This window comes from Peromyscus eremicus, chromosome 20 (genome assembly GCF_949786415.1).
Source record: "Peromyscus eremicus chromosome 20, PerEre_H2_v1, whole genome shotgun sequence".
Classification (NCBI taxonomy): Eukaryota; Metazoa; Chordata; class Mammalia; order Rodentia; family Cricetidae; genus Peromyscus; species Peromyscus eremicus.
In genome coordinates this window covers 43,089,245-43,116,938 of record NC_081436.1, presented here as the reverse complement: position 1 = coordinate 43,116,938, position 27,694 = coordinate 43,089,245, and the positions used below count along the sequence as shown (strand labels likewise).

General features: G+C 41.5%; 1 protein-coding gene across 2 annotated transcripts in view; it reads right to left on the bottom strand.

The window, feature by feature from the left end:
- The window catches only part of Zhx1 (zinc fingers and homeoboxes 1), a 35,163-nt gene extending 11,786 nt beyond the window's left edge, over positions 1-23,377 (bottom strand). Inside the window, exons 1-2 of one of the 2 annotated variants that reach the window (XM_059246979.1) lie at positions 23,100-23,377; positions 14,747-14,860 (exon numbers count right to left, since the gene is read on the bottom strand). The gene's annotated coding sequence lies outside the window, so the exon portion shown is untranslated. Of the gene's footprint in view, positions 1-14,746; positions 14,861-17,230; positions 17,563-23,099 lie in introns of those variants that run through there. The other variant, XM_059246978.1, reaches the window with a different exon arrangement.
- Positions 23,378-27,694: the final 4,317 nt, after the last annotated feature.

Here is a 27,694-nt window from a genome sequence, read left to right as displayed (position 1 = left end):
CCAGGCTGCCAGCTGTCTCGGTCTACTCTTGCAAGATTCCCGAAAGTTGCTTGCATCCATCTACCATTTCTCAGGTACCATTATATTCCTTCTCAGGTCTTTGATGGGATTGAAGACTAGCAGTTATAGTTACAACTTTGTGTATATATATATATATATATATATATATATAAAATATCTTAGAACATATTAAGTATTAGATTCAGGTTCTTTAGGATAGGACATCCTTTGGAATGATCTTTGTAACATACTATTTACTTACACTCTAGACTTCTCTGGATTTTAGTATGTGTTTCTTGCTTGATATTGTTCGCATTGATTGTAGTTCCATCTTATCTAGGTCATTATCCCTCATTACTCTTGGACAATATTTGATAACCATTCCTTTGTATATAGTCTTGTATTAAGTTAAAACCTTCTTATTTAGACAAAAAGGGGGAGATGTAGTGGGTAGCCATTCCAGCTTTGGTCTGAAAGTTCCAACCCCCATTGAGGCTTCAGTAACTATCACGCCTACAAGGCCCAGACACTAGAGGTGGACCAACAGAGCTCTCCAGGGAACACCATCGGACTAAGCTGTGTCTTTCCCAGAACCCTCAACCTACCTATCACTTCCTTTGTAAGTTACGCCATTAAATAAATCTCCTTTAACTACGTGGAGTGGCCTTAATAATTTCACCAATATGTACGTATGAAAGTACCATTTTAAAATGTGTTCCTACAAAACTCTTTATTTGTAAGAGATTACAAAGAAATCTCTGAAATTCAAAACTATTTAGCTGTTATAAACTAGTATCTCCTAATCAAATAGGAATCATTGGTATTTCAAACTATCAATCACACAGCTATTTGATAGCTGTTTATCATTAAAAACAGGGGATTCTCAGAAGTGAGTGGTAGCAATGAGACTCTGCATTCAACCTCCAGCACTACAGAAAAGAAGCAACAGCAGAGAATTCCCAATGGCTCCACTAAATGGAAGAGCAGTGTGGGAACATGAGAACACTGTGGAAGGGTAGGAAGTCAGCCACCTTGTGACTTCATTCTCCTGGCTCAGAAAGAGGCTGTCTTTAACTGGGGTGAACTAACAGCTAGAAATCAAAGACAAAGAGGCTTGTTTTCTGAAAGTAGTAGTTTTCAAAATTGATGTTTTAAGGCAAGGAGCCCTTTCTTCAAACAAAATTCCTCTGAGAAGCTGAAATGTAAGTCAAATTCTGCTTATTAATGTACATAACTAAAGATCATCATATTAAGTAAAATAATCAGTCTCAGAAAGACAAATAGCCCATGTTTTATCGCTTTTGTGGATGCTAAGTTTTATACAGACACATAAAATCATGTATTTATGTAGGACATGGAACAGAAGGAAAACTAACCGGGAGAATGAACAGGAATCACAGGAGGTGGGACAAAGAAAGACCAGGAGGGTGAGTATGGTCAAAGCACTTGAATATCTTTTGAAGCTCATTGCCATGTAGAATGTCACTAAGTACACGTTTTAAAGGACACAAACAGAGGAGCCAGCTGACTGAAGGAGAGAGGGGCTAAACTACTCTCTGACAATAAATAGTCCAGGATCCCAGGACCCCACTTCTACCTCTGAGGGGTTGTAGGAGGTGTTTGAAAAACTGTCTTACAAACTTAAGACACTTTCAAAACAATGTATCAATTTCATCCAAATCATCTGACTATGCCACTACTGTGCCATGTTATCTGAAACCAATCTAGAGTGAATGCGGTGTGAAATTCAGTCAGCTGAAGAAGGCAGATCAAATGGAGGCTGACATAGAAAGGCCAGAAGTTCGAGGCTAGCCTGAGCAATTCAGCAAAACTGATTAAAAATTAAGTGTAAACTAAACAAAGTGAGGGTGTCTAAGACTTGCTCTTAGTGGTAAGAGCACTCAGCTAGCCCACAGGAGGGTCCTGGGTTCAAGCCCCAATATGGAAAGGGAGAGGCAGAACCCAGGAAATCCAGGGGTAGAGCAAAGCACCAGTTAGTCACAAAGGCTGCAGAGGAGAGGATGAGTAGCCCAGGCCCCTTTGCCTTTCTGGCTCTTCAAAAAAAGATTCAACTTTCTGGGTTAATCTCTTATTTTTTTTTTTTTTAAGATTTGTTTGTTTGTATGTGTGTTGGTGTATATCTGTGTGAGAGTGTCAGATCTTCTAAAACTGGAATTATTGACAGTTCTGAGCAGTCGTGTGGGTGCTGGAAATTGAACCGGGGTCCCCTGGAAGAGCAGCCAGCACTCTTAACCACTGAGCCATCTCTCCATCCCCCAACTTCTTAATTTTTTAATCTTATATAGCACATAATAAGAATATGCTATCAAATTATTACTTTTACTTTTTTTCTACCAGCTCACTAATTCAGATTGGTAAATAAAAATTTAAGCAGATCTAAACAAATTTGACTTTAGCCTCACATTTATTCTATGTGCACTCGTAGAAATCAGGAGACAACCTGCAGGAGTTGATGCTCTCCTCTCACCACGTGAGATCCAGGGACCCAATTCAAATCATTGGGCTTGGCAGCAAGCACCTTTACCCACTGAGTCATCTTGCCAGCCTTAGATCTAAACAAATTTTATAAGCTTAAGTATTTTTACTAAAGTCATGAAAAATATGTTTATGCTATATTATAATCTACTAATCTATATCAAAGTTGTTCTTTTTCCTCTGAAAACATTGGCCTTAGAAACATACATAATTTAATTCAAGTTACTGAAAAGAGAGCTTTAAAAAAGAGAGAAAGGCTGGAGAGTTGGCCTTAATACCGCTTGCTGCTCTTCCAGAGGACTTCACTTTGGTTCCCAACACCCATGTTAGGTGGCTCACAACAACCTGTAACTTCAACTCCAGGAGATCTGACATCCTCTTCTGGCCTCCACTTGTACTCCTGACCCCAAGTGTAGCACATACTATCATAGACACATACACATAAATAAAGATAAATCTTTAAGAAGGAAAAAACTAAGGATTAAGCTCAGCATGTGGCACAAACCTATAAACCCAGCACTTAAAGAAGCTGAGGTAAGAGAATCACTGGTTAGTTCCAGGCCTACCTGGTCTATACAGTGAACACAAAGCCAGACTGGGCTACATATGGAAACTGCCCCCACCACAGGTTTTTGGATTTTTTTTTAAAGGCTTTGGTTTAAAAAACAAAAAGCAAGCAGCTTACCTCAAGATATTTCAGATTGCTTCAACTCAGGTTACTTCTGTGTCTAACTATATAGACCTATGAGACTCTTTTCTCCTCTAAAACTGCTCACTATAACTTGCCTTCAAGTTCTCTTTGCTTTTGCTAACAAAAATGGAATCTAGATATTAAATAGTTCTTGTGATCTGAATGAAAATGGCACCCTATCATAAGCTCCTATACCCTCAGCTGGTGGAACCGCTGAGGAAGCATTAGGTGAGGCCTTGTTAGAGGAGGTATGTCACTGTGGGTGGGCTTTGAGGAATCAAAGCCTATGCCTTGATGACAGGTAAGGACTACCCTTAAACTGTGGGTAAAAGGACCAATGTTTAGAATGTAGTTAGGGATTATGCTGACTTAGTAAAGTGGTGGTTGTAGGTTCTCCTCCAAGTTCCATAACAGGGAAAGCCCACCAGGCCTCAACCCTACATAAAGAACTGCAGGCAGCTAAGGAATGCTGAGAGTGGAGAGATACTCTGATACCAAGTGGCATTCTTCCGACTAAGAAGGTTATGTTTGGGAATACATGTATATACACATATACTTAGAAGCATGTAGCAGCAAGAGACCATGAATTTGGAAGAGAGCAAAAGGAGCACATGGAATGGTTTGGAGGGAGTAGAGAGAGGGGAGAAATGATGAGAAATGATGCAATTATATCATAATCTCAAAAGTAAAATGGGGGGAAAGTCCACACCATTCCCAGTTCACACTCTGTCTCTTGATTATAGAGCAGATGTAAGCTACTGCTCTAACACCATGCCTGCCTGCTTGCTGCACCCACCTGCCCCCTGCCATGATGGTCATGGATTCTCACCCTTTGGAACTGAATAAAAATTAAGCTCAGCATGCTGGCACAAACTTACAAACTAAAAACTTTATTTTATAAGTTGCCTTGGTCACAGTGTTTTGTCATAAAAGAAAAATAACTAAGACAGTTCTTAAGAAAATATGAGAATCTCCACTCCCCTCAAAGCTTCAAGATTTGACCAAATGGCTCAATTCTGCATCTGAATTTAGCCTAAAACTAGATCAAAGCACAAAAAGGTAGAATATGGAGACAGTTAAGTGACTGTTGAGCAAGTACAAGAACTGAGTTCAATCTCCAATACACACAACAACAACAACAAAGCCAGACATGGACATGGTAGGGCACTTTGAATTCTAGCACTGGGGAGACAGAGACAGAACCCTGGAGCTCTCTATCCAGCCCAGTGTACTTGGCAACAAGTTCCAGGCCAATGAGAGAGCCAATGAGAGATCTTGCCTCAAAAACCAAAATGGACAGCGTCAAAGAAATGACAGCTGATTTTCCCTGTTTTCCACTGGCACACACATACATGCACCCTACACACACATACATACATACATACATACACACACACACACACACACACACACTACAACAACCAAAAAGAATCTTCAGGGCTATTAATATAAAGTTATAATTTTGTAGGAAACATGAATTTTAGTACAAACTGACCTAGTTTCATGGAAGAAAAAAGTCAGACACAGATTAATTCATAAAGCTGTGTGGAGCAGCATAAAACCATGGGTTTAGAGTTGTTCTCTCAGTAAGCGTATCTGGAAAAGATATTCAACTTCATCCTAAGCCTTCTCACCTATAAAACCAGGATTCTTCAAAAACTGGACTTCCCAACGTGTGGAATGTCAGCCATGCGCCAGGTACTGTGTCATGCACCAGGGATGCGGAGGGAGCGATACAGACTGCCTCTGCTAGTACAGCCACAAACAATGAGCAAGGGAACTGGCAGTCAAACATTACCGGGGAGTAACTCTACCAACAGCAAGAGAACCAGCAGGAACTAGATAAAAGCCCAGCACAGGAGGCCTTCCGGGAAAAGCAGCAGAGAAGACTTCTCTAGGGAAAGAGGGAATAGCCTCCCTCAAAGGCAAACCGTTTTCTTCACAGCTCAGATGCGGTAGGAGTTTAACTGATGCTATCTTCCACTCTTTCAAAAAGTCTTTTGGGAGAATATGGGATAGCATTTGCATATTATAAAATTTTTCTTTTGAAAGTAAGTTAGCTGACAAGACACAAATTGAATTAAAAGGCAGGAATAAAAATCACTACTATGGACCGCGGTGCATGTTTGTAATCCCAGCACTTGAGAAGAGAATCAGGAGTTCAATGTCATCTTCTGCTACATAGTTGGCAGCATGTGACCTGTGTGTGGTTTGAAAGAAAAATGGCCCCCAAACGGAGTGGCACCATTAGGACATGTGGCCTTGCGTAAGTGTGGTCTTGCTGGAAGAATGTGTCACTGTGGAGGCAGACTTTGAGGTCTCATATATGCTCAAGCCATGCCCAGTGAGACAGTTCACTTCCTGTTGCCTGCAAGATGTAAAATCTCAGCTACCTCTCCTGCACCATGTCTGCCTGCATGCTGCCATGTCTCACACCAGGATGATAATGGACTGAACCTCTGAACTATAAGTGAGCCACTACAATTAAATGTTTTCCTTTATAAGAATTGCTGTGGTCATGGTGTCTCTTCACAGCAATAGAAACCCTAACTAAGACACGACCCTATATCAATTAAAAACAAATTATTAAATAGGTGGAGAGATGGGTCAGTCGGATAAAGCACCTGCCACAGGAGCATGAAGACCAGAGTTCAGATCACCGGGAAACCCCCAAAAGCTGGGGAGGCAAGGTGGCCCAACTGATATCCCAGCATCACACATATACACACAAAATGGTATTACAATAGTATGGTCCCAATTAATCTCCCTTGTCATTAAAGGCAACGACACTGTCACAGAAAACTGCTGTAGAGAAATCACTATTGGTGAACACACCTCTGCCTCTATTTGGAGTCCAGCTAAAAGAGGCTCCAAACCAATCTCTGGGCCTTGTACTACAGAAAGTAGTCAGAGGTCAGCTTCACTGGGTCCTGCCACACTGGGCCCTAACACACTGTAAAAAGGATCTAAATACATCAAGCACTGTGTGTATAATTACTTTTTGGAAACTGCTTTCCAGTTCAAAGATCCATAGAGAAATTATGTTTTTAAAAGCTGATTAAATCAGTTGTTACACTGCTATTAAAAATGATAACACTCAGCTGGGCAGTGGTGGCACACGCCTTTAATCCTAGTGGCAGACGGATCTCTGTGAGTTCAAGACCAGCCTGATCTACAGAGTGAGTTCCAGGACAGCCCAGAGCTGTGACACAGAGAAACCGTCTGAAGAAAAAAAAAAAAAGAAGATAACAACAGCAAGGAACATGGAAAGAATTTTATCCAAATGATATGTTTTTTAAATGTGAATAAAATTTGAATTATATTAATAATTAAGAAAATATATGTATATATACATACTTTTGGACAAAGACTATATGAAAATATTTTTTAAATTAAAATGGACGTTTCATATGTTATAGGTGGAATGTTTATGATATTTATATATTTTCTTTAATATTATTTGATACTGTTTTTCTTGCGTTTTGGGGGTTTTTCTTGTTTCTTGTTTGTTTGTTTTTCGAGACAGGGTTTCTCTGTGTAGCTTTGGAGCCTGTCCTGGAACTCACTCTGTAGCCCAGGCTGACCTCGACCTCACAGAGACTCCGCCTGCCTCTGCCTCTCGAGTGCTGGATTAAAGGCGTTCGCCACCACTGCCCGGCCGATACTGTTTTTCTATAAAATATAACAAATAATAGTTTTAAGGTCTTAAATTTTATGTTTGTGTTAGTTCTAACCTAGTGATCAACTAAATAAGCAAGTTTTTTTGTTTGTTGAAGCAGGGTATTGCCTACAAAAGCCAGACTGGCATCAAATGTAAAATCCTCCTGCTTAGTCACGTGCGACCTTATTTCACTATGAGCACTAGGATTGTAGGACATACACAGCTCAAGCTGGAAACAAGTTTTTATTTTTATTTTTAAGGAAAAAAAAAGTTACACAAAGGCTTTCAATTGGTATCAGGAATCAACCCCCAGCATGTGTATTCAGGTGTATCTTAGGACTTTTTTTTGGATCTAGTTCTAAGGGAACTCAAAATCCATATTCTCTAGGGTGTAAATCTGGCCAAGCAAGTTCTATCTACATCCTGGCTCTTTTGAGGATAAGATGCTTCTCAACCAGCTCATGATTCTGAACTCACTGAAACAATTACAAAAAAAGTTTCTCTACAGAAAGACTCAATGAAAGTAAAATGTGTTTCATCACAGCATAACAATGTTGGGAGTTCTTATACAAGTTCTTCTTTTCTGGTCAGAAAGAATGTGTCTGGCTTTCCACTATATCTCTAGAATCCAACAAAGAGAATATTAAGGGCCCAGAAATGTTTAAAAACTTACTTAAAAAAAAGTTTTTAAGAGGCTAGAGAAGTAGCTCAGTTGGTAGAATGCTTGCCCAGCATGCATCAAATCCTAAACTGGCTTCCCAGACAGTTCAGTGGCACACACCTATAATCCCAGCACTCTGGAAGTAGAAGGCAAGGATTATAAATTCAACGTCACCCCTGCCCATAGAAGGAGCCTGGGATACATAAGACCCTGTCTCATGTTTGGAGAGGTGTCTGGAGAGATGGCTCAGCAGTTAAGAGCACTGGTGCTCTTCCAAAGGTCCTAGGTCTATTCTTGCACCCACATGGTGGCTCATATGCATCTATAACTCCAGATCTAGGGGATCTGGTGCCCTCTTCTACCTTCTGTGGGCACCAGGCATCCAAGCTGTGAACAGACATACATACATACAGGCAAAACAATCATACACATAAACAATTTTAAAAACCTTTCACTTCTTCGAATGCTCATCTATGGAAGAACTACTAAAAACCCTGTTTGCTTTACAGATTACTTGTAATGAGTCCATACTGACAAAAGTCACCTTAGTCATCAGAATGTGAAAATACTCTCCAATCTAAAGCATGCCATTTATGAAAACAAACAGTTAACATTCAATAAACGTTTGCTAACATCTAAATTTTACTAGTAATAAAAAGTTTTATATGTGAATAGTCTATATCTAATTTATAGACTAAGAGTTAAACAAGAGAGGAAAAAATATTCAAAGGACTATTTCTGCAGTGAAATTCAAGTGAAAAGAGCATAGTTCTTGCAATGACAGCAAATATGATTTGTACTTAGAATCATGACTTCTGCTCTGTTAAAAATTATAATGACAACACAGTTTCAAAATATTAAAAAGTAAAGTTTTTTTCACATAGAAAGTGAATAGGGATGGAAAGATGGCTCAGTGTTTAAAAGCTCTGGTTGCTCTGCTAGAGAACCCATGTTTGGTTCCCAGAACCCACATGGAGACTCACAAACATCCATTCTTCAGTTCTAGGGGATGTGATGCCCTCCTCTGGCCTCCACAGGCACCAGATGAACACGTGATGCAAAACATACATGCAGAAAAAATACATATTCAAAAAATAAAAATAAATATTAAAAATTTAAAGTTACTGGATTTTGTGCTTCTAATAAAAATGTTAAATGTTCTTAAAATGTTTATAAATTAGACAGAGTCATAGCTGTACTGAATTTCCAATTCTTTTTGGCTATCTTGTATTTCAAATTAAATGATTAACAGATAAAAGTATTATGGCCTACTTAGCCACAAAAGATGTTATTTTGGCAAGATTATATATGAATAAAAATAATATTTTTATATCAAATCTGGGTCAAATAAAAATATTTTAAAAGATGCTATGGTTTATATTAATTTTTATCTAGCATCAATTAAATAAACAAATAACTAAATAATAAGTTTATTTTTATTATTTGTATTTAGTTTTTATTATTTTATTTTTGTATAATAAATATTTAAATTTATTATTTATTTTTATTTTATTATTTACAACTAAGTAATGAGTTTTTTTAACTTTCTTTTCAAGATTTTATTTATTTTTATGTGCATTGGTATTTTGCCCACATGTATGTCAGTGTGAGGGTGCTGGATTCACTGGCACTGGAGTTGCAGACAGTTGTGAGCTGCCATGTGGGTGCTGGGAATTGAACCTCAGTCCTCTGGAAGAGCAGTCAATGCTCTTAACTGTTGAGCCATCTCTCCAGCCCAATAAAACTGTTCTTAAGAAGCAAAATTATGTGCACGAGGAATCCTTAGGAATCTTCATTCATATAGATTTCCTGAGAATTCTCGGGATTCCATGTTCCATTTAGTTTCACTTTTTCTCTGAGTCAGAACTCTGGCTAGCTGAAAATATTTACTTTCATGTGTTTTACTTTCACATTCAAAGTAAAAATTACAAATTCAGTAAGAGCACAAAATGCTTCAAATAGTACACAGAGAATAATGGGATCCAATTAAAACAAAAGGTATCCATTGTACTTAAATAAGAAAGACAGACAAACACACATGCAGAGGTACAGTGGCCTTCATATATTTAAGGCATTTTCACATTGAAAATGTTAAACATTTAAATAGTTCAGGTCTTAAAAATATTAAATTATAATCTGACAACACAAATGTGTACCAATCTGTGGTAGTTTAAATATAATTGGGCCCCCTAAGATCATAGGGAGTGGCACTATGAGGAGGTGTGGCTTTGTTGAAGGAAGCGTGTCACTGTGGGACAAGCTTTAAGGTTTCCTACGCTTAAGCTTCGCTCAGTGTCACAGTCCTTCTTGTTTCCTTCTGATCAATATGTAGCCAGCACCATGTCTGCCTGCAGACTGCCATGCTTCCCGCCATGATGCTAATGGACTGAACCTCTGAAACTATAAGCCGCCACCTCAATTAAACGTTTTCCTTTATAAGAGTTGCCATGCACAGGAGACCATTTCCTAAATATAACACCAGTAGCACAGACCACTGAGAGCAACAATTAATAAATGGGACCTCCTGAAAATGAAAAACTTCTAGAAGGCAAAGGACACAGTAAATAAGACAAAACGACAGCCTACAGAATGGGAAAAGATCTTCACCAACCCCACATCTGACAAAGGGTTATTCTCCAAAATATATAAAGAACTCAAGAAACTAGACATCAAAATACCAAACAGGGCTGGAGAGATAGCTCACAGGTTAAGAGCACTGACTGTTCTTCCAGAAGTCCTGAGTTCAATTCCCAGCAACCACATGGTGGCTCATAACCATCTGTAATGAGACCTGGTGCCCTCATCTGGCTTGCAGGAATATGTGCAAGCAGAACACTGAAAATATAATAAATAAATAAATATTTAACAAACAAACAAAAAAACCCAAAATACCAAACAATCCAATTTAAAAAATGGGCTACAGCTCTAAACAGAGAATTCTCAATAGAAGAATCTCAAATGGCCAAAAGACATTTAAGGAATTGCTCAACATCCTTAGTCATCAGGGAAATGAAAATCAAAATGACTCTGAGATACCATTTTACACCTGTCAGATTGGCCATGATCAAAAACACTGATGACAGTTTATGTTGGAGAGGATGTGGAGCAAAGGGAACACTCCTCCACTGCTGGTGGGAGTGCAAACTTGTACAACCACTTTGGAAATCAGTATGGCGACTTCTCAGAAAATTGGGAATCAATCTACCTCAAGACCCAGTAATACCACTCTTAGGCATATACCCAAGGCATGCTCAATCATACCACAAGGACACTTGTTCAACTATGTTCATAGCAGCATTATTCATAATAGCCAGAACCTGGAAGCAACCTAGATGCCCCTCAACCAAAGAATGAATAAAGAAAATATGGTACATATACACAATGGAGTAGTACTCAGCTGGAAAAAACAATGACATCATGAAATTTGCAGGCAAATGGATGGAACTAGAAAATATCCTTAGTGAGGTAATCCAGACTCAGAAAGACAAACATGGTATGTACTCACTCATAAGTGGATACTTAGATGTAAAGCAAAGGATAACCAGACTACAACCCACAGCTCCAGAGAAGCTAGCTAACAAGGAAGTCTCTAAGAGGGATGCATGGATCGCCCTAGGAAAGGGAAATAGATGAGATCTCCAGAATAAAGTGGGAGTGATGGAGGGGGGGCAATAGAGGAGAAGGGATGGGGAATGAGAACATGAGGGAACAGGATGGTCGGACTGGGGGAGGGATGGAGTAGGAGAGCAATGGAAGACATATCTTGATAGAGGGAGACATCATGGGGATATGGAGAAACCTGGTGCTAGGGAAATTCCCAGGAATCCACAAGGATGACCCCAGCTTAGACTACTAGCAATAGTGGAGAAGGTATCTGAACTGGCCTACCCTGGTAATCAGATTGGTGAATACCCTAACTGTCATCACAAAGCCTTCATCTAGTAACTGATGGAAGCAGATTCAGAGATCCACAGCCGGGCACCAGGTAGAGCTCCAGGAGTCCAGTCGAGGAGCGGGAGGAGGGATTGTATGAGCAAGGGGGGACAAGATCATGAAGGGAAAATCTACAGAGACAACAGAACCAAGCTCGTGGGAACTCACAAACTGTAGACTGACAGCTGTGGAGCCTGCATGGGACCAGACTAAGCCCTCTGCATACAGGAGACAGTTGTGTAGCTTGGTCTGTTTGGGGGCGCCCTGGCAGTGGAATCAGGATATATCTCTGGTGCATGAGCTGGCTTTTTGGAGCTCATTACCTATGGTGAAACACCTTATTCAGCCTTGAATGTAGTGGGGAGGAGCTTGGTCCTGAATGTACCAGGCTTTGCTGACTCCCCATGAGAGGCCTTACCCTTTTGGAGGAGGAAATGAGGGGTGGGTTTGGGAGGGGAAGGCTGGGGGGAAATCTGTGGTTGGTATGTAAAATGAATAAAAAAATTCTTAAATAAAAAAAAAAAAAAAAAAAAAAAAAGAGTTGCCGTGGTCATGGTGTCTCTTCACAGAAATAGAAACCCTACCTAAGACACAATCCAAATGTTTTTTTAAATATTACTGGCACTTAGAATCCTTACCTAAAAGGTAAATCTCCAGAAAATGTCCAAATAAAAAGAAGTCTAGTATTAAAGTAACTAGAAAGATGAGATGGATATGACAAAGCGAAGGCTAATTTCAGAGGATCCCTTTGCTAATGCTACTGAAGGCTGAAAGATAAGAAACTCGCTGCTACCTGTTTTTGTTCACATCAGAGAACGGACCTTATGGACACTGAAGACTCCACGTTGGACAGGTTCCTGCTAGAAAGCTCTGATCCCAGATTTGAGGAGGAAAATGTCTCTTGGACATTAACAGCCCAGTTTGCATATACCCGCTGTGAGGGAGGGAGGTGTGCTACACCGAGTGACATAAACTGGTTCTCCCATGAAAACTGACTTGATAGTGTGCAAATGTAACCCAGAAGTTCTTGTCTGCTGCAGACAGTTTTCCCTGATGTTTGCAAGGTGTGCTGTGTCTTTCATACAAGAATGTTGTTCTTAGACTGAGGAGAGCTATCCTTGAGAAGCTGGAAAATCATTCATCTGTCCATTATAGTCCCAGTTTATAAAATAAGGCAATTATTACCTATTTCACTGAGGATATGTTTATTTGACTTAAAAAATATTTAAAATAACAACTGTACTAAACTATTTCAAGCATATAACCTAATGTTTCCCGTAAAAGCCAAAATTAGATAAAATATATGAGAATTTAAATACAGTCAAATATTTAAAAATTGGTATGGTTAATATAAATAAAAGTATAACACCCCAATTTGCATAATTATAATTCACTATTATCAGTGGCATGTATATTTACAATATATTTTCAAGTATTTATGTCATGAATTTTTTTTACATTTCTTTTTTTAAAGGATTTATTTATTTTATATGCATTGGTGTTTTGCTTTGTGTATGTCTGTACAAGGGTGTTAGATCCTCTGGAATGGGAGTTACAGACAATTGAGAGCTGCCATGTGGATGCTGGGAATTGAACCCAGGTCCTCTGGAAGAGAGCCATTGCTCTTAATTGCCTAGCCATCTCTCCAGCCTTTAATTACATTTCTTTATTTTCAGTCTGTGAGCACGTGTGCCACAGAAAATGTGTGAATGTCAAAGGACAACTTGCAGGAGTTAGTCCTTCCTTCTACAGTGTGGAGATCAAACTTAGGTCATCAGGCTTTACAAATGACTAAGCCATTTCACTGGCCTTGAATGCTTTTGTTTGTTTAGTTTTGTTTTAAGACAGGTCTCACTGTAAGGCCTGGAACTTGCTATGTCGAACAGGCTGGTCTCAAACTCAAGAGATTCCCCCTGTCTGTGCTTCCCAAGTTCTGGGATTAAAGGCATGTGCTACAATTCCCATGCCTGGTTACATTTTTAAATATAGTGAAAAGAGTAATAAAATGTTTAGATTGATTTCCCCACATTAAAGGTCCTTCACTGATGATGTTCCTTTGTCTACATTATTAGAGCATCTGGTGTAGTGCCTGACACATGGCAGATGTTGGGAAATATTATTTGAAAAATAAATTATAAATACCCTAAATAAGATGTGTTGAGGAATTAGAGGGATGGCTCAGCAGTTAAGAGCGCTTGCTGTTCTTGCAGAAGCCTTAGGTTTGGTTCTTAGAACTCATGGCAGGCAGCTCACAACCACCTATAATTCCACTTCCGGGGGATCTGACACCCTCTCCTGGCCTGCACAGGCACCTGCACCCACATGGTGCACATATATATTCAGGCACGCACACATACAAAAAGTTAATCTTGCCGGGCGGTGGTGGCGCACGCCTTTAATCCCAGCACTTGGGAGGCAGAGCCAGGCGGATCTCTGTGAGTTCGAGGCCAGCCTGGACTACCAAGTGAGTCCCAGGAAAAGCGCAAAGCTACACAGAGAAACCCTGTCTCGAAAAAACCAAAAAAAAAAAAAAAAAAAAAAAGTTAATCTTTAAAAAAATAACTTATGATGAAATTTGCTTTTGCCTTTGAAATAAAGCAATCAAAATTCATATAGTTGTTAGAGTTTGAGAGGAAAAGTGTTTTTAAAAAGTATTAAGCTTACAGTTGCTTTTTATTATAATTTTTTTTTTTTACTCATGTGTATGTGTATGTGTGTCTCAGTGTGAATGTATGCCACATGTGCAAGTTCCACATGGAAGCCAGAAGGTGGCATCTGATTTCCTGGAGCAGGAGTTACGGGTAGTTGTAAGCCACTGGACGGGTGCTGGGAACTGAACTCATCCTCTAAAAGAGCAATAAATGCTCTTTTTTTGGTGGGGAGAGTTTGAGACAGAGTCTCACTATGTAGTCCTGGCTGTCCTAGAACTCACTCACAAAGATCTGCCTGCCTCTAGCTCCCATGTACTGGGATTAAAGACAAGTGCCACCACACCTGGCTGCAGGAAGTGCTCTCAGCCACCACTGAGCCACGCACTCTCCAGCCCTCAGCTGCTATTTCAAGGAAAGCTTTTTTTTTTAATAAAGAGAATGACTCCCTTTTTATTTTTTTAAGAGAGAGAGAGAGAGAGAGAGAGAGAGAGAGAGAGAGAGAGAGAGAAATACCTGAGGCAAAAAGAAAGCATTAGATCCCCTGGAATATGGAGTAGAGGCAGCTTTCTAACATTAGCAAACACAGTATTATAGATTCCTAAGTGAGTACATCTATATTGGGGCTTTACCATCCCTGAATAATGAATACATACCTGCCATAGCTTCCTCAGCATTTTGTTCATTAAAGCAGAAGGTTATCCCTTCAAATGAGGTACTTGGCTCAGGCCATCATCACAGATAGTCCCAAAGTAGCTAGCAGTCTTCTCCTACAAAGAAAAACATACTATTATTTTTATTATTCTAGATATTACTTGTTATTATTATTACTTATTATTATTATTATTAATATTATTAACTATTACAGTTTAGGTCTAGGCTTTTTTGTTTGTTTGTTTGGTTTTTGGTTTTTTCGAGACAGGGTTTCTCCGTGTAGCTTTTGGAGCTTGTCCTAGTACTCACTTTGTAGACCAGGCTGGCCTCGAACTCACAGAGATCTGCCTGCCTCTGCCTCCTGAGTGCTGGGATTAAAGGCGTGTGCCACCACCACCTGGCTAAACTTCCAAAATTCTACTGTGACAGAATAAGTGGGAGAAGCAGCTTAAAGGAAAAAGGACTTATTTTGGCTCACAGTTTTATGTGGGGAAGGCATTTCAGCATTCATGGCTACAGGCACATAAAGAGACTTGGTCACACATCCATGAACCCAGAAAGGGTCAGGAAGGTTGGCTGGGCTACATAGAAGGCAGAGACCCACTTCCTCCAGCTAGGCCCTACCTACTAAAGGTTCCATAACCTCTCAAAATAGCACCACCCCAAGCGTTCACATCCATGAGCCTACTGGGACATTTCACACTTAAGTCATAAGAGTTTTTCATTAGAAAGTTGCTACAAAATAACATTTCAGTGTGTGGTCAAGTATTAGTATTGTGTAATCAAAAAATTAGAATTTCTTCTCATGACAGTACATGGCTTTAATCCCAGCACTTGGGAAGCAGAAGCAGGATCTCTACGAGTCCAAGGGCAGCCTGGTCTACATAACAATTTCCAGGCTATCCAGAGTTACATAGTGAGACACCCTGTCATATGCAAATAAAAATTTTAATTCATTATTCTCTGGAAATTCAAACTAATCTCTAAAAATGTTTGGTATATTTCCAAGAGTCCCTAATCCACTTGGAAATTTTAACAAAAACTACACCCGCTTCTTTTATTAGAATAACAGCATTACTTTTAAAGGTGGAAATATTTTTTGCTGTTTTTAAAGCAGATACTCTAAAACACAGAAAACCAGAAAACCAGCTTTTATTTTCTCAAATACCTTATCTTCTTATTCCTGCTAATGTTAAGTACAAGCTTATAAAGAGTCCACTTAATAAATAATGTAAATATATTAAAACATCCACTTGTTTTGTTTTGGGTGGTTGTTTTGTTTTTGTTTTTCAGGGCAGGGTTTCTCTGTGTAGCCCTAGCTGTCCTGGAACTCACTCTGTAGATCAGGCTGGCCTTGAATTCATAGAGATCTGCCTGCCTCTGCCTCCTGAGTGCTGGGATCAAAGGTGTGCACCACTACCACCACCTGCCAAAACATCTACTTGTAAAACTTCTAAGTTGAGTAAATGCTTAGGCCAAATAATTTCACGACTTTCATGAAAAGTCACAGAGCATTTTCCTGGCAGACCCAGGGAAGCATTGCATTCTCTCTATAGTTTAGGACTCTACAATTTTGTTTTCTAGTATCCCCATATTCAGTCACTCCCTAGCATCCACCTACAGGACGGGACTAGAAAATAGAAAATCGCTGCCAAAGAGGGAGGTCATCTTCAAAAGTGAATTATTACTACGGTAGGAAATTGGGACCAACTGCAGGTTATTCTGCAATCACACTGGAAGGGTAGATGTTTTCCTGAACCAGAGTCCTGTGAGATGAGCTGCCAAGACACGTGAGGGCACAAAGCAACACAGGCACAATAGATGAGCCCTTTGATTCTTCTGAATGAAAACTGAGCTTGTCTGATGCTATTCCAGTTCCCATACAGAGATTCCTTGAGGACATTTCTCTCTAATTCTGAGTATGTTTTTAAATTTAGGGTGAGTGTATTTCAGAAAATCAAGAGCTCAACCATGTATGTTATATAATAAAAAAGAACAAGCTGTTCTGGCAGTAGATCTAAAGACCTGAAAGCCTGGGCTCTGGAACCAGCTGGATTCAAATCCCAGCATGGCCGCTCACTACTGCATGTCTGTACCTCGGCCTCCTCATATACAAGGTGGAGCAAATGATAGTGCTTTGATAACCAGGCTGCTGTGAGGATTGGGAGAAGTAATATGTTTAGTTTAGACTATTTTCTGGTACTTAATAAGAACACAATGAATTTTGTTTGGATTTTATTTAGGTATTTCTGTCAAGTTATATAACAACTGAAGTCCTTGTTTAAAATTGGATCAGTGCTAACAAATTATAAAATATTTTTAAAATCTGTGTAACAGTTAACCAGTATGTTGTATTCCCCATTTACAATCCTGATATATTAATACAAGTTGGTTTTAACAGTAGACAAACAATGTCATAACTCAACTCCCTATACATGTACATAAAAATAATCTTACAGTAATGAGGGAAAATTGTCCATACTAACCTTTACACTCCCAAATACAGTCCATGCCTGGGGAGGGGGGTTGTTGTTGGTTTTTCAAGACAGGATTTCTCTGTGTAGCCCTGGCTGTCTTGGAACTCACTCTGTAGACCAGGCTGGCCTAGAACTCATTCTGTAGACCAGGCTATCTTGGAACTCACAGAGATCTGCCTGCCTCTGCCTCCCCAGTGCTGGGATTAAAGGTATGCACCACCACCACCTGGCCAGTTAAGCTTTAACCACCTTCTTTTTCACGAAAATCAAGCTGTGAAAGGAAACAGATTTAGTATAGCTGGAAGGCATAATTATGAGTGAATATCTACAAGTATCAAAGCTTCCTAATTCCTTTCATAACAACCAAAAAGGAGAAAGAAATACATATTGAGGAAGAGGAAGAAGGGGAGTTAAATCACATAATAAATATTAAATCACCCAGAATTAATGCTATTATTTATTGCTTATTTATTTGGGAGGATGGCGATGCGCCATGGTACAGAGGACAACTTTTGGGAGTCCATTCCCCTTCTACCATGCAGGTTCTGGGTTGGCTTAACAGCAAGTGTCTTTACCCACTCGGCCATCTTACTGCTTTTATTCTAAATAACAAATATATATCTATAGGTACCGTTTAATGCTGTATTTTTTAAAAATAAGCTCTGATATAAATTTTTTAAATTCTAAATCTAAAACCTGAGATTAAAACATTACAAAAAATAATCTATTCAGGGATGCAGTTAGTAGAGCATTCACATAGCATGCACAAAGCCTTGGATTCAATCCCCAGCACAACATAAACTGAGCCTCATAGTACATAACTGTAACCCTAGAATTTTTAGAAAGTGGAATCAGGAAGATCATTTTAATGTCCTCCTTGGCTACATATGGAGCTTGAGGCCAGCCTGGGCTAAATGACACTCTCTCAAAAAAGGAAAAAAAGGTATTCAAACTTAGCCACATGTCTGTAATTCCAACACTCAGGAAGCAAGAGGACTGGAAGTCCTAGGCCAGCCTGTGATACATTGCAAGACTATGTCTTAAAAACACACAGAAACAAACATTTATTCAGCTGACTTCCTTGAACAAATGTCATTCTGAAATTACCCATATATATTTGTTTTCTAAAATTTATCACTGTACTTGTTTAGGCCAAAGGTATATATCAATTACACATCTCTCTCTGTGTGTGTGTGTGTGTGTGTGTGTGTGTGTGTGCGTGTGTGTGTTTGTGTGTATCTTCATGTCCCAGGTTCGGTTCCCAGCACTCACATGGCAGCTTACAACTGTCTATAACTCCAGTTCCAGGAGATCTGACACCTTCACACCAATGCACAAAAAATAAAGTTAAATAAATTATTTTTAAAAAAGAATATTGATTATATAAAATGCCAAGATTAAGTACCCTTTAAGAACAAAACCTGAGCCAGACATAATAGTGCACATCTGGAATCCCAGCACCTGTTGAGGAGAGTTGGAGACAAGCTTGGGTTACATTGTAATTTTTTTTTAATTTACTTATTTTTCATATTATATGCATTGGTATTTTGCCATGGGTGTTGGGTTCCCTGGAACTGGAGTTACAGAGAGTTGTGAGCTGCCATGTGGGTGCTGGGAATTGAACCCAGGTCCTCTGGAAGAGCAGTCAGTGCTCTTAACTGCTGAGCCATCTCTCCAGCCCCTACATTGTAATTTTAAAGCCCTCTAGAATTAACACAATGAGACCACTCAAAAAGTGAGAAAGTTGCCAGGCAGTGGTGGCACATGACGTTAATCCCAGCTCTCAGGAGGCAGAGGCAGGCAGATCTCTGTGAGTTCGAGGCCAGCCTGGTCTACAGAGCAAGTTCCAGGACAGGCTCCAAAGCTATACAGAGAAACCCTGTCTCGAAAAAACCAAAAACAGAAAATAGAAAAAAAAATGAAAAAGTTAAAAAAATTTTAATCAACAAAACCTGGTACGTACATAAAATTTTTGTGTATTTATTATGAAAGTCTTATAAAATGCAGATTTCCAAAATGTAAACTCAAATGTACATTATGATTAGTATCTAAGTCACCGACTTTATTCAGGCCCTTATGACTATAGCTATATCAGAGCAACAAGGATACAATAAATATTACAATGATATTGCAACGACACTAGGTGTTATTCAAGAGATAGTATCAAAGCTCTAAAAGTAAATATAATTTAAACTTCTTTATGATTACATAAGATAATTTTAAAGAACCTTATTTCTGAAAAGAATTAAAAGTAAATACGCTTACCATAATGTAAACAGTCATAGTGATATTTTTTTATGTATAATAGGGCTGGCAGGACGGCTGAGCTGGTAAAGTGCTTCCTGCACAAGCATGAGCAGCCGCCTTCCATCCCCAGCACTACGTAGAAAGCCAAGCACTACAAGGTACACACACCACAGTCCCAGAGCTGGAGGGGAAACAAGGGATCCCTGCCTTGGGGATCCAGTTCAGCAAGCTCCAGGTTCAATGCAATACTCTATCGCAAAATACAAGGTAGAGAGTGACTGAGAAAGACATCCAATGTCGACCTGTGGCTTCTACAAGCGCCTGCACATGCACGCACACACACAGATATGGGTAGTATTGGCTATTATCCTAAACAATACAACAATCCAAGCATCCTCCTGAATAACTGCATTGACTACTATGCTTAATTAAAACTGGCTTAGTACTAACTTTCAACACATTTAAAATTCAAGTAAGTAGGCTCTTTTGAACCCAAATCTACAATGGTAAAACACAAATAAAAAAGCTATTTCCTCTACTATATTTGTGATCAATTTAATTATTTTAATAGCATTTTCATTTAAGTAGTAAACCATAACTTACAGTAAACTAAGTTTCAACTATTATATCTTCTGTTCAATGTAAAAAAAATACGATGTGAGGATTAAGCACATTTTTTTTTTACTAAGAAGCAAAGTAAAAAAGAATACTTGGGCTGGAGCAAGGGCTCAGCAGTTAGGAGCACTGGCTACTTTTCCAAAGGATTCCCAGGACCCACATGGTGGTTCATGTATGTCTGTAACTTCAGTTCCAGGAGAGCTAACACCCTCTTCTGGCCTCTGAGGGCACTGCACACCATGGTGTACAGACATACTTGTAGGCAAACACCCAAACACAAATAATACAGTATTTTTTTTTTAAAAAAAGAGTGCATGACAATAAAAAAGAAAATACTTCATTACAATACCTTTCCATCTGAATGTGAATTAAACAAAACAGAAAAAGTTCAAAACAAGCCTCCGCATCTATGCTATTAACTACTTTAGTAAAAAGCAAAACTCTGCTCCTTTTAACCAAAACAAGGATGAGAGATGAAACCACTGTGACATCTTTCATGTCCTACCCTCAAACCTAGTGAAAAGCAAGCTCAGCTGTGAGGGAGAGAAACTACTGATGAGCATCTTCTATGCAGACACATTTATGTTTTCAGCCTTAGCATATTTTCAAACCATCTGGCATCTATGCCTCTCTGGTTTGCCAGACTAATCTGTTCAGAATTGAGTTTAACACTAGAGCTGTATGCATTGTGGGGAAACCGAGAACAGCACATATTTAGAGGAGTGTTCCAAATGCTGAGCCATAAGCTAGTTATACTTGACCTGTATCTTTAAAACATTTCCACCGAAAACATTAAGCTCTTTTGAGAATACAAGAATGGCTCAGGACATCTGTATGAATCATAACTGTCATCAGTTATCCAAGTCACTATGGTTGGGTTTTTTTCCTTGTTTTAATCTAAGCAGTCAAATGAAACATGTCAAGAGGTAATTCTACAAAAAAAAAAAAAATGATGAATGAAATACTGTAAATTCTATATATTTAAAAAAAAACCCTCTAAGGGCCTGTGAGGTGGCTCAGTAGGTAAAAGCATTTGCCATCAAGCCTGAGTCTGGTCCTCAGAACCTACATAGTGGGTGGAGAAGCGACTCCTGAAAGTGTGACCTCCACACGCATACAGTAGGATGTGCACACAATAAACACAGACAATAAATAATAAATGTAAAAATTAGTATCTAAGATGAGCTGAAATGGTGGTACACACTTGCAATCCCAGCACTGAGGAGGCAGAGGCAAGAGGTCTGTCGTGACTTCCAGGCCAGCCTAGGCTATGTTTTGAAAAGTAGTGCGAAATCTAAGACTGTACACTTTACCTTGCCTAAAATTAGTGTATATACCCTTACAATGCTTGGAGGAAAGGGAGAGAAGCCAGGAGAAAAACTATTCACCAATGTCCTTTTCCTTATATGCCGTTACCAAATTACTGTTACTGGCAGCTCTCAACCTTTCCTTCACCAAATCTGGAATCAGAAACGCTTCTTCAGAAACTGAAATAATCTATGTGCCAACAGCCCTGTTAGAACAAACTTTTAGTGATCCCTGTTACCAGTTTAAAATAATGACTTTTTCAGGGCATTTTTAAAAGAAACAGATAATTGCCACTGCACACAAATTAAAACTTTAGGACAAAGACTGAGATACGATGACGAGCACCCCAAACAAAAAGGTGCACTTATACCTCTCTCTCTCTCTCTCTCTCTCTCTCTCTCTCTCTCTCTCTCTCTCTCTCTCTCTCTCTCTCTCTCTCTCTCTCTCTCTTCCCGGGGGAGGAGGGGTTCTTATGGACTTTCATTTGCTATCACATTAACCTGAGAGAATTGCTTCTTCAAGTTACATGGAATCCCACCCTAATCACGTCACAAATGCTCAAGCAGCCTTTCTTATAATTTTCTCCTAATTAGTATCCCTTCTCGGTTTTTGTTTGTTTGTTTTTGTCTTTTAAAGAAGGGCTGGTGACAGAAAAGTGCTGTGGCGTCTATCCACGCTTCTTCCCAGCTGCCTTTCCCAGAGCCTTGATCCCTAAACTAAGGATAGTAAAGAGAATCTTTTTCTTTGGTTTTGCTCATTTCTCACTGGTACCCTTGGTGTACCGAAACAAAGAATTTCAAGTCCCTTCACTTGGAACTTCAGTGTAAATACACCGGGAAGAGCTTCTGTCGGGGCTCAGCGTTCCTGCCATCAGACCCCAATTCTCTTTATTTCATCTTCCTAGCCATTCATCCCCCTCAAGGAATCAGTAGATCGTTCCCTTTAAGCCCCAAGGCTTGGAGATTCCTCGGGGCCATCACCCCCCCCCTCCCCGCCCCAGTTCATGCACTCGCGGTACCTCTACAGAAAGAAGACCGTGGGTTTTTGCACCCTTTTTAATTAACTTCTCCCCTAAAATCCCGGTCGTCTCCAAAATCGCACTATACTTCTTAGGGATGCAACTCTGGAGTCTTCCCGGCTGAGGTTGCCCGTTGGCTCCGACCCCGAGGCCAGCACACTCCCGGCCAGCAGGAGACCCTCTGCTGACTCTTCAGAAGGGCTGCGCCGCCCGCCGCGTCCCCACGAGGTGGCCCCACGCCTCCGGAGGCCAACGCTCGCGATCTCCCCCAGGACCCGAACTGTAGTTAGGGGTCCGCTGTCCCAGAGGCGTCCTCCTCCCCCGGGGGGGGGGGGGAGCCGGCTCCCCACCCCCTCAGCACCCCCAAGTTACTCATTGCTCTCCCAAACCCCCGGCCCTGAGCTCTGACACCCCCACAAGAGCTCCCGGGAGTTGCAAAGTTGTCGGCCGCCGGCGCCTCCCAGGCCGGGTCCCTCCGGGTCCGATGCTGCGCGCCCCAACGCTGTGGGCTGGGTCTTGGGGAGGGGGGGGGTGTATCTCTGCCCCGGGGCTGCCCGTCCCGTGCCGCGCCCGCGCCTCCCGGCTTCCCCACCGGCCACGAGCTCCTTCTCGGCTTCCCCCCCCCCCGCCCCCGCCGCGGCCCCGCGACCGCCGCAGCCCCAGGACCCAGCCGGCTCGCGCAGCTACCTGCAGGGGCCGCCGCGCCTCAGCGCCTCGCCGCCGCCATCTTGCATTTCAGAGCGACTGCACTTTTCAGGGAGTCAACTCTGACCTGTGAACCCTAACCCCGGAACCACTCGGAGGGCCCTCGCGCGGGGGGCCCACGGAGCTCCGCGCCCGCCCGGCAGGAGCGAGACGCTAAGGCAGGGTGCGAGGGATACTCTTCGTCCCGGAGCCTTCCGGGGCCGCAAGGAGGAGCCAGCCAAGGCGGGGCGAGCCGGCGCCCCACGCGAGGTCTCCGCCGCCGCTCCACTGGGATGCGACCCAGGCCGCTCCCCGGTTCCCAGCGCTGCGGGAGGTGTGCGCCGCCCCGCCCTCTGTCAGGGAGAGTCACGCCCCCTGTCAGGAGGGGCCACGCCTCTGCCCTAGAAAGCCACGCCCCTTCGCGAGAAGCTCCTCCCTCCGGCCCCGCCCCGCTCAGGCAATTGCTCCGCCCGCCGTCGTCAGAAGCTGGCTCCCGCCTCCCGCGACTTCTGTCCCTTTCTCCCATTGAAACCGCTTTGGTCTTCAGAGACCCCGTCTTCCCTGGAGCCTGACTCCCAAGGCCCCGCCCCTCTGTGAGCCACGCCCACTGTCCGTCTCAGCTCCGCCTTGGGCGTGCCCTCTGGATTCCGGCCGCGCCCCCTCCGGCTGTCAACAGTCCCGCGCTCCTGTCAGCGGCGGCTCCGCCTCTTCTAGCCCGAGTCCAGCGGGAGCCGCAGCTCCAGCTTCGGACAGGAAAAGTTGAGTGTGGCCCCGCTCGGAGCCTCCGGCCTCTGCCTCCCGCCGCCCTCCCACGTCCCCCTGCGAGCCACGCACTGATGCCCACCCAGCTCTCAGTGGGCACCGGCCCTACAGCGTGGCCCGCTGAGGACCTCATCATCTTCCCCGCCTCCTCTTCTCTTCCGCCCTCTCTTCATTGTTAAGCGGAATATACGAACGAAGGCAAAAAGAAACGACTCGCTCAAAAGTGTTTTCACAGTCCCGGGCAGAAGAGAACTCTTTGGCGCCTGGATGTTTAGTCTCCACCCCCAGCCCGATCATGGACCCTTTGTGCTTTGATATGTTAGCAGGGCTCTACCAAGCCACACCAATCCTAAAATCTGCAATCTGCAGTTGCTTGAAGGGAAGGCCTGGCTACTGAAATCGACGTGCACAATATTGAGTTGTATCCTAAAATTCTAAAACTTGTGTACGCTGAGGCGTAATGATCTAACCAGCAGAGGTACTCAACCCGGTCCCACTCTCACTCCGTTCTTTGAAACGAAAATTTAACAGCACTTGAAACTAAATTCAGAATGTAAACTACTTTCACAAATGATTTAAGAAATCAATATAATTTTTTAATAAGAACAAAAATAGAAAGTAGTTTATAATGCTGTACTAACATCAGTAAAAATAATAAAACAATACACTTTACAATGTACTTAAATGCTCTTGTCTGTCGTAAGAAAAATACAGGACAAAAGTGACACACACACCCCTACACAGTTTATGCTCACCCAGAGACAGTCCCAGGTCCACTGAGAATCCCATCTTAGGATTTAACTCTGAGCAAAGAAATATTTCAAATACAGAAGTTCATTCTTTTGTTCATACATTCAGCCATTGGCTTTTTGAGCACCCCATGTGCCAGGCACTGTAGGAGATGTAAAGCTGAGTTAGGCCATCCAGTTGTCCCCTGGTATCTAAAAGGAACCTGGAACCTTCCAGGATACCCAAATCGAGGGTTGTTCAAGTCCCTTCAATAAATTGCTCTGGTGTTTGCATATAATCTGTGCACATGCCCCCGTGTAGTTTACATCGTCTCTACTAGCATGATGAAGATGCCAGGCAAAGAGCTGCTGTACCGTAACAGGTTAGCATACTGTGACAGGGGAAAAGGTTGACGCGTTCAGCAGAGATGCAGTACTTTTCTTTCCCGGAATATTTTGGATCCACAGTTGGTTGAATTGTAGATATGGAAACCATGGATCCGGAAGACTGTGTTCTGGTTTCCAGGAGCTTACAGACTAGATGCTAAGCAAAAAACATGCTCATGGAACACATCAAACTGGAAAGCGAGAAGAGAGAGAGAGAGACAGAAGCGGCTAGGCATATGGTCTTCACCTCTCTTCCCCAAGCCTCCCTCTGGTGCTGCCTTTTCTTATTCCTCCTTTTTAGCACCAGTTTATAGTCTCCACCCTTCTCTCTCTAAAACCGTCAGCCTGCTTCACTCCCTAAAGCCAACAGCCCAGAAGCCTCCCAGTTTCAGGTCACTCCAACAGGGCATTTCTGTCCAGGAAAACAATTTCAATAGCGCAGTGCTGGGAACAGTATCCCTGGCTGAAGTTCTGCCAATTATCTGGCATCCTTGCACAAAGCAAGACTGTTACCAGCATTTGAAAAAAGAGAGGGAGAGAGAGAGAGAGAGAGAGAGAGAGAGAGAGAGAGAGAGAGAGTTGCAGACTTAAGCAATATTCATATATGTTTCCATAGCAGATTGTGCCAGCCCACATAAATCTGTCGAGAGACCACGCTTACAGAGTAACTTGTTTTTATTAAAATAAACTCATTTATAAAAATTGTAAATATGACTGATTTTAACAGCTGCGCAGCTCCAGAAGTAAGTTTTACCCGTGGATTGGCACCGTGAGAAGTCTCGAGTTTTTATGCATAAGCCTGGCAGCTTGTCATACACAGACTGGCATGACAAAACTTCAGTGCTGTTAGAGATGAGAAGTCATTCAGTGGGTTTTAAAAAGCACAGCGCTTTTGCTCTTCAGAGCCTATGCCACCTTTGGAACAGTGTAAAAAGTGTTCATAGGAAATAAAGCGCTTTGAATAAAGAGTGGTAAGTACCAGGCTGATGGTGGAACGCAGGCTTCCAGCAGCTCTGTTTGTAGACGCGCCCTTCTGTTGTTCGCTTCCTTCTCTCTACCCTTTGTGAAAAAGCCAGTTTTAAAACACGATACCACGAAACAGACCAAAAAGACATCAAACTAAGACACTTTAAACATTTGACTATATAGTTAGGGGAACTTGAGAATTTTGCCCTCGGACCTACACTTCTCAGATGGCTAGTTAAGAAGGTGAACAAAAATGTCCCCACTCCAACACACTTTCAAAGTCAGTTTCAGGCTAAGTTCTTTCCTGTTCCTCTAACTGCGTGTTCCTGGTAAGTAATAGGCCTATGGTAACGGCAGTAGACACGAGCACTATGCTTCTGCCATCACCACTTCATCCTTTCCTTCCTTCACCTAGCATAGATGCACAGCTAGGAACTGGATGAGAAAACCTAGTTTCCCAATATTGAGTCAAAGAGTAACACATTATTAGACTTTACAATTTAATTGTGGAGCTACATGGGTTGATTCACTTATTAGGGTGTAATTTTATTTCTACCAAAAAAAAAATATATAGTGCCTGTGTCAACCCTAAGCAGGCCTGATAAACAAAACAGCAGGGTTTTTGCTTGTTTGTTTTGTTTTGTTTTGAGACAGGGTCTCACTATATAGCTCAGCTGTTCTGGAACTCACTATGTAAACCAGGCTGACCTGGAACCCATAGAGATCCACCTGCCTCTGCTTTGAGTGCTGGGATTAAAGGTATGTGCCACCACACCTGGCTTGAAAAACAGAAATTTAAAAAAGAAAATCTGTGGAAATATGCATGACTACTGAAAAAAAACCCTACACTCCACATCATTTAATATGGTGTTAAATCTCCTTCCTTGGTCCACTGATAATTAAAGGTCAAGAAGTAAGCTTTCTCTTCCTGTCTTCCTGCAGAGTATCTTTTTTTTTTTATCTAAAGAGTTGGGTATGGTAGTTCATGCCTGTGATTTCAGCCTGGTCTACAGCATAAGCTCCCAGGCCAACCTGGACCCTGTCTTAAAAAGAAACATTTTAAAAGCTTAAGGCACAGATAACCTTAGGGAAATAATACAATTAGGAAGCACTATATGAGCTAGGAAATACAGTGATTGTTTCAAAGTCTTAGCAGAGGATGCCAAGTTCTTAAATTTTAGTGTGCATGAATATGACTAGGGCACTTATATAAAAATAGGTGTCAAACCCACCACACTCCTGGTACGAAATGCAAATTTAGTAGATCTCAGATGAGGTTGTGAATTTGCTTTTGACATGCAGCTGTAGTAACCTTTGTATATAATTGAACTAAGACTTTATGTTAATAAATATTGACCAAGGGGCTAGAGAGATAACTCAGTGGTTAAGAGCACTTACTGCTTTTCCAGAGGACCTGAGCTCAATTCTCAGCACCCGTATGCTGTGGATACGGCTCTGTATGCTGTGAATGTGTTGCTCTGATTTGATTGATAAATAAAATGCTGATTGGCCAATAGCCAGGCAGGAAGTATAGTATAGGCGGACAAGCAGAGAAGAGAATTCTGGAAAATGGAAGGCTGGGTCAGGAGTCGCCAGCCAGACACAGAAGAAGCAAGATGTAAAGTACCGGTAAGCCACAAGCCATGTGGCAACTTATAGATTAATAGAAATGGGTTAATTTAAGATATAAGAAGTAGGGCTGGAGAGATGGCTCAGAGGTTATGAGCACTGGCTGTTCTTCCAGAGGTCCTGAGT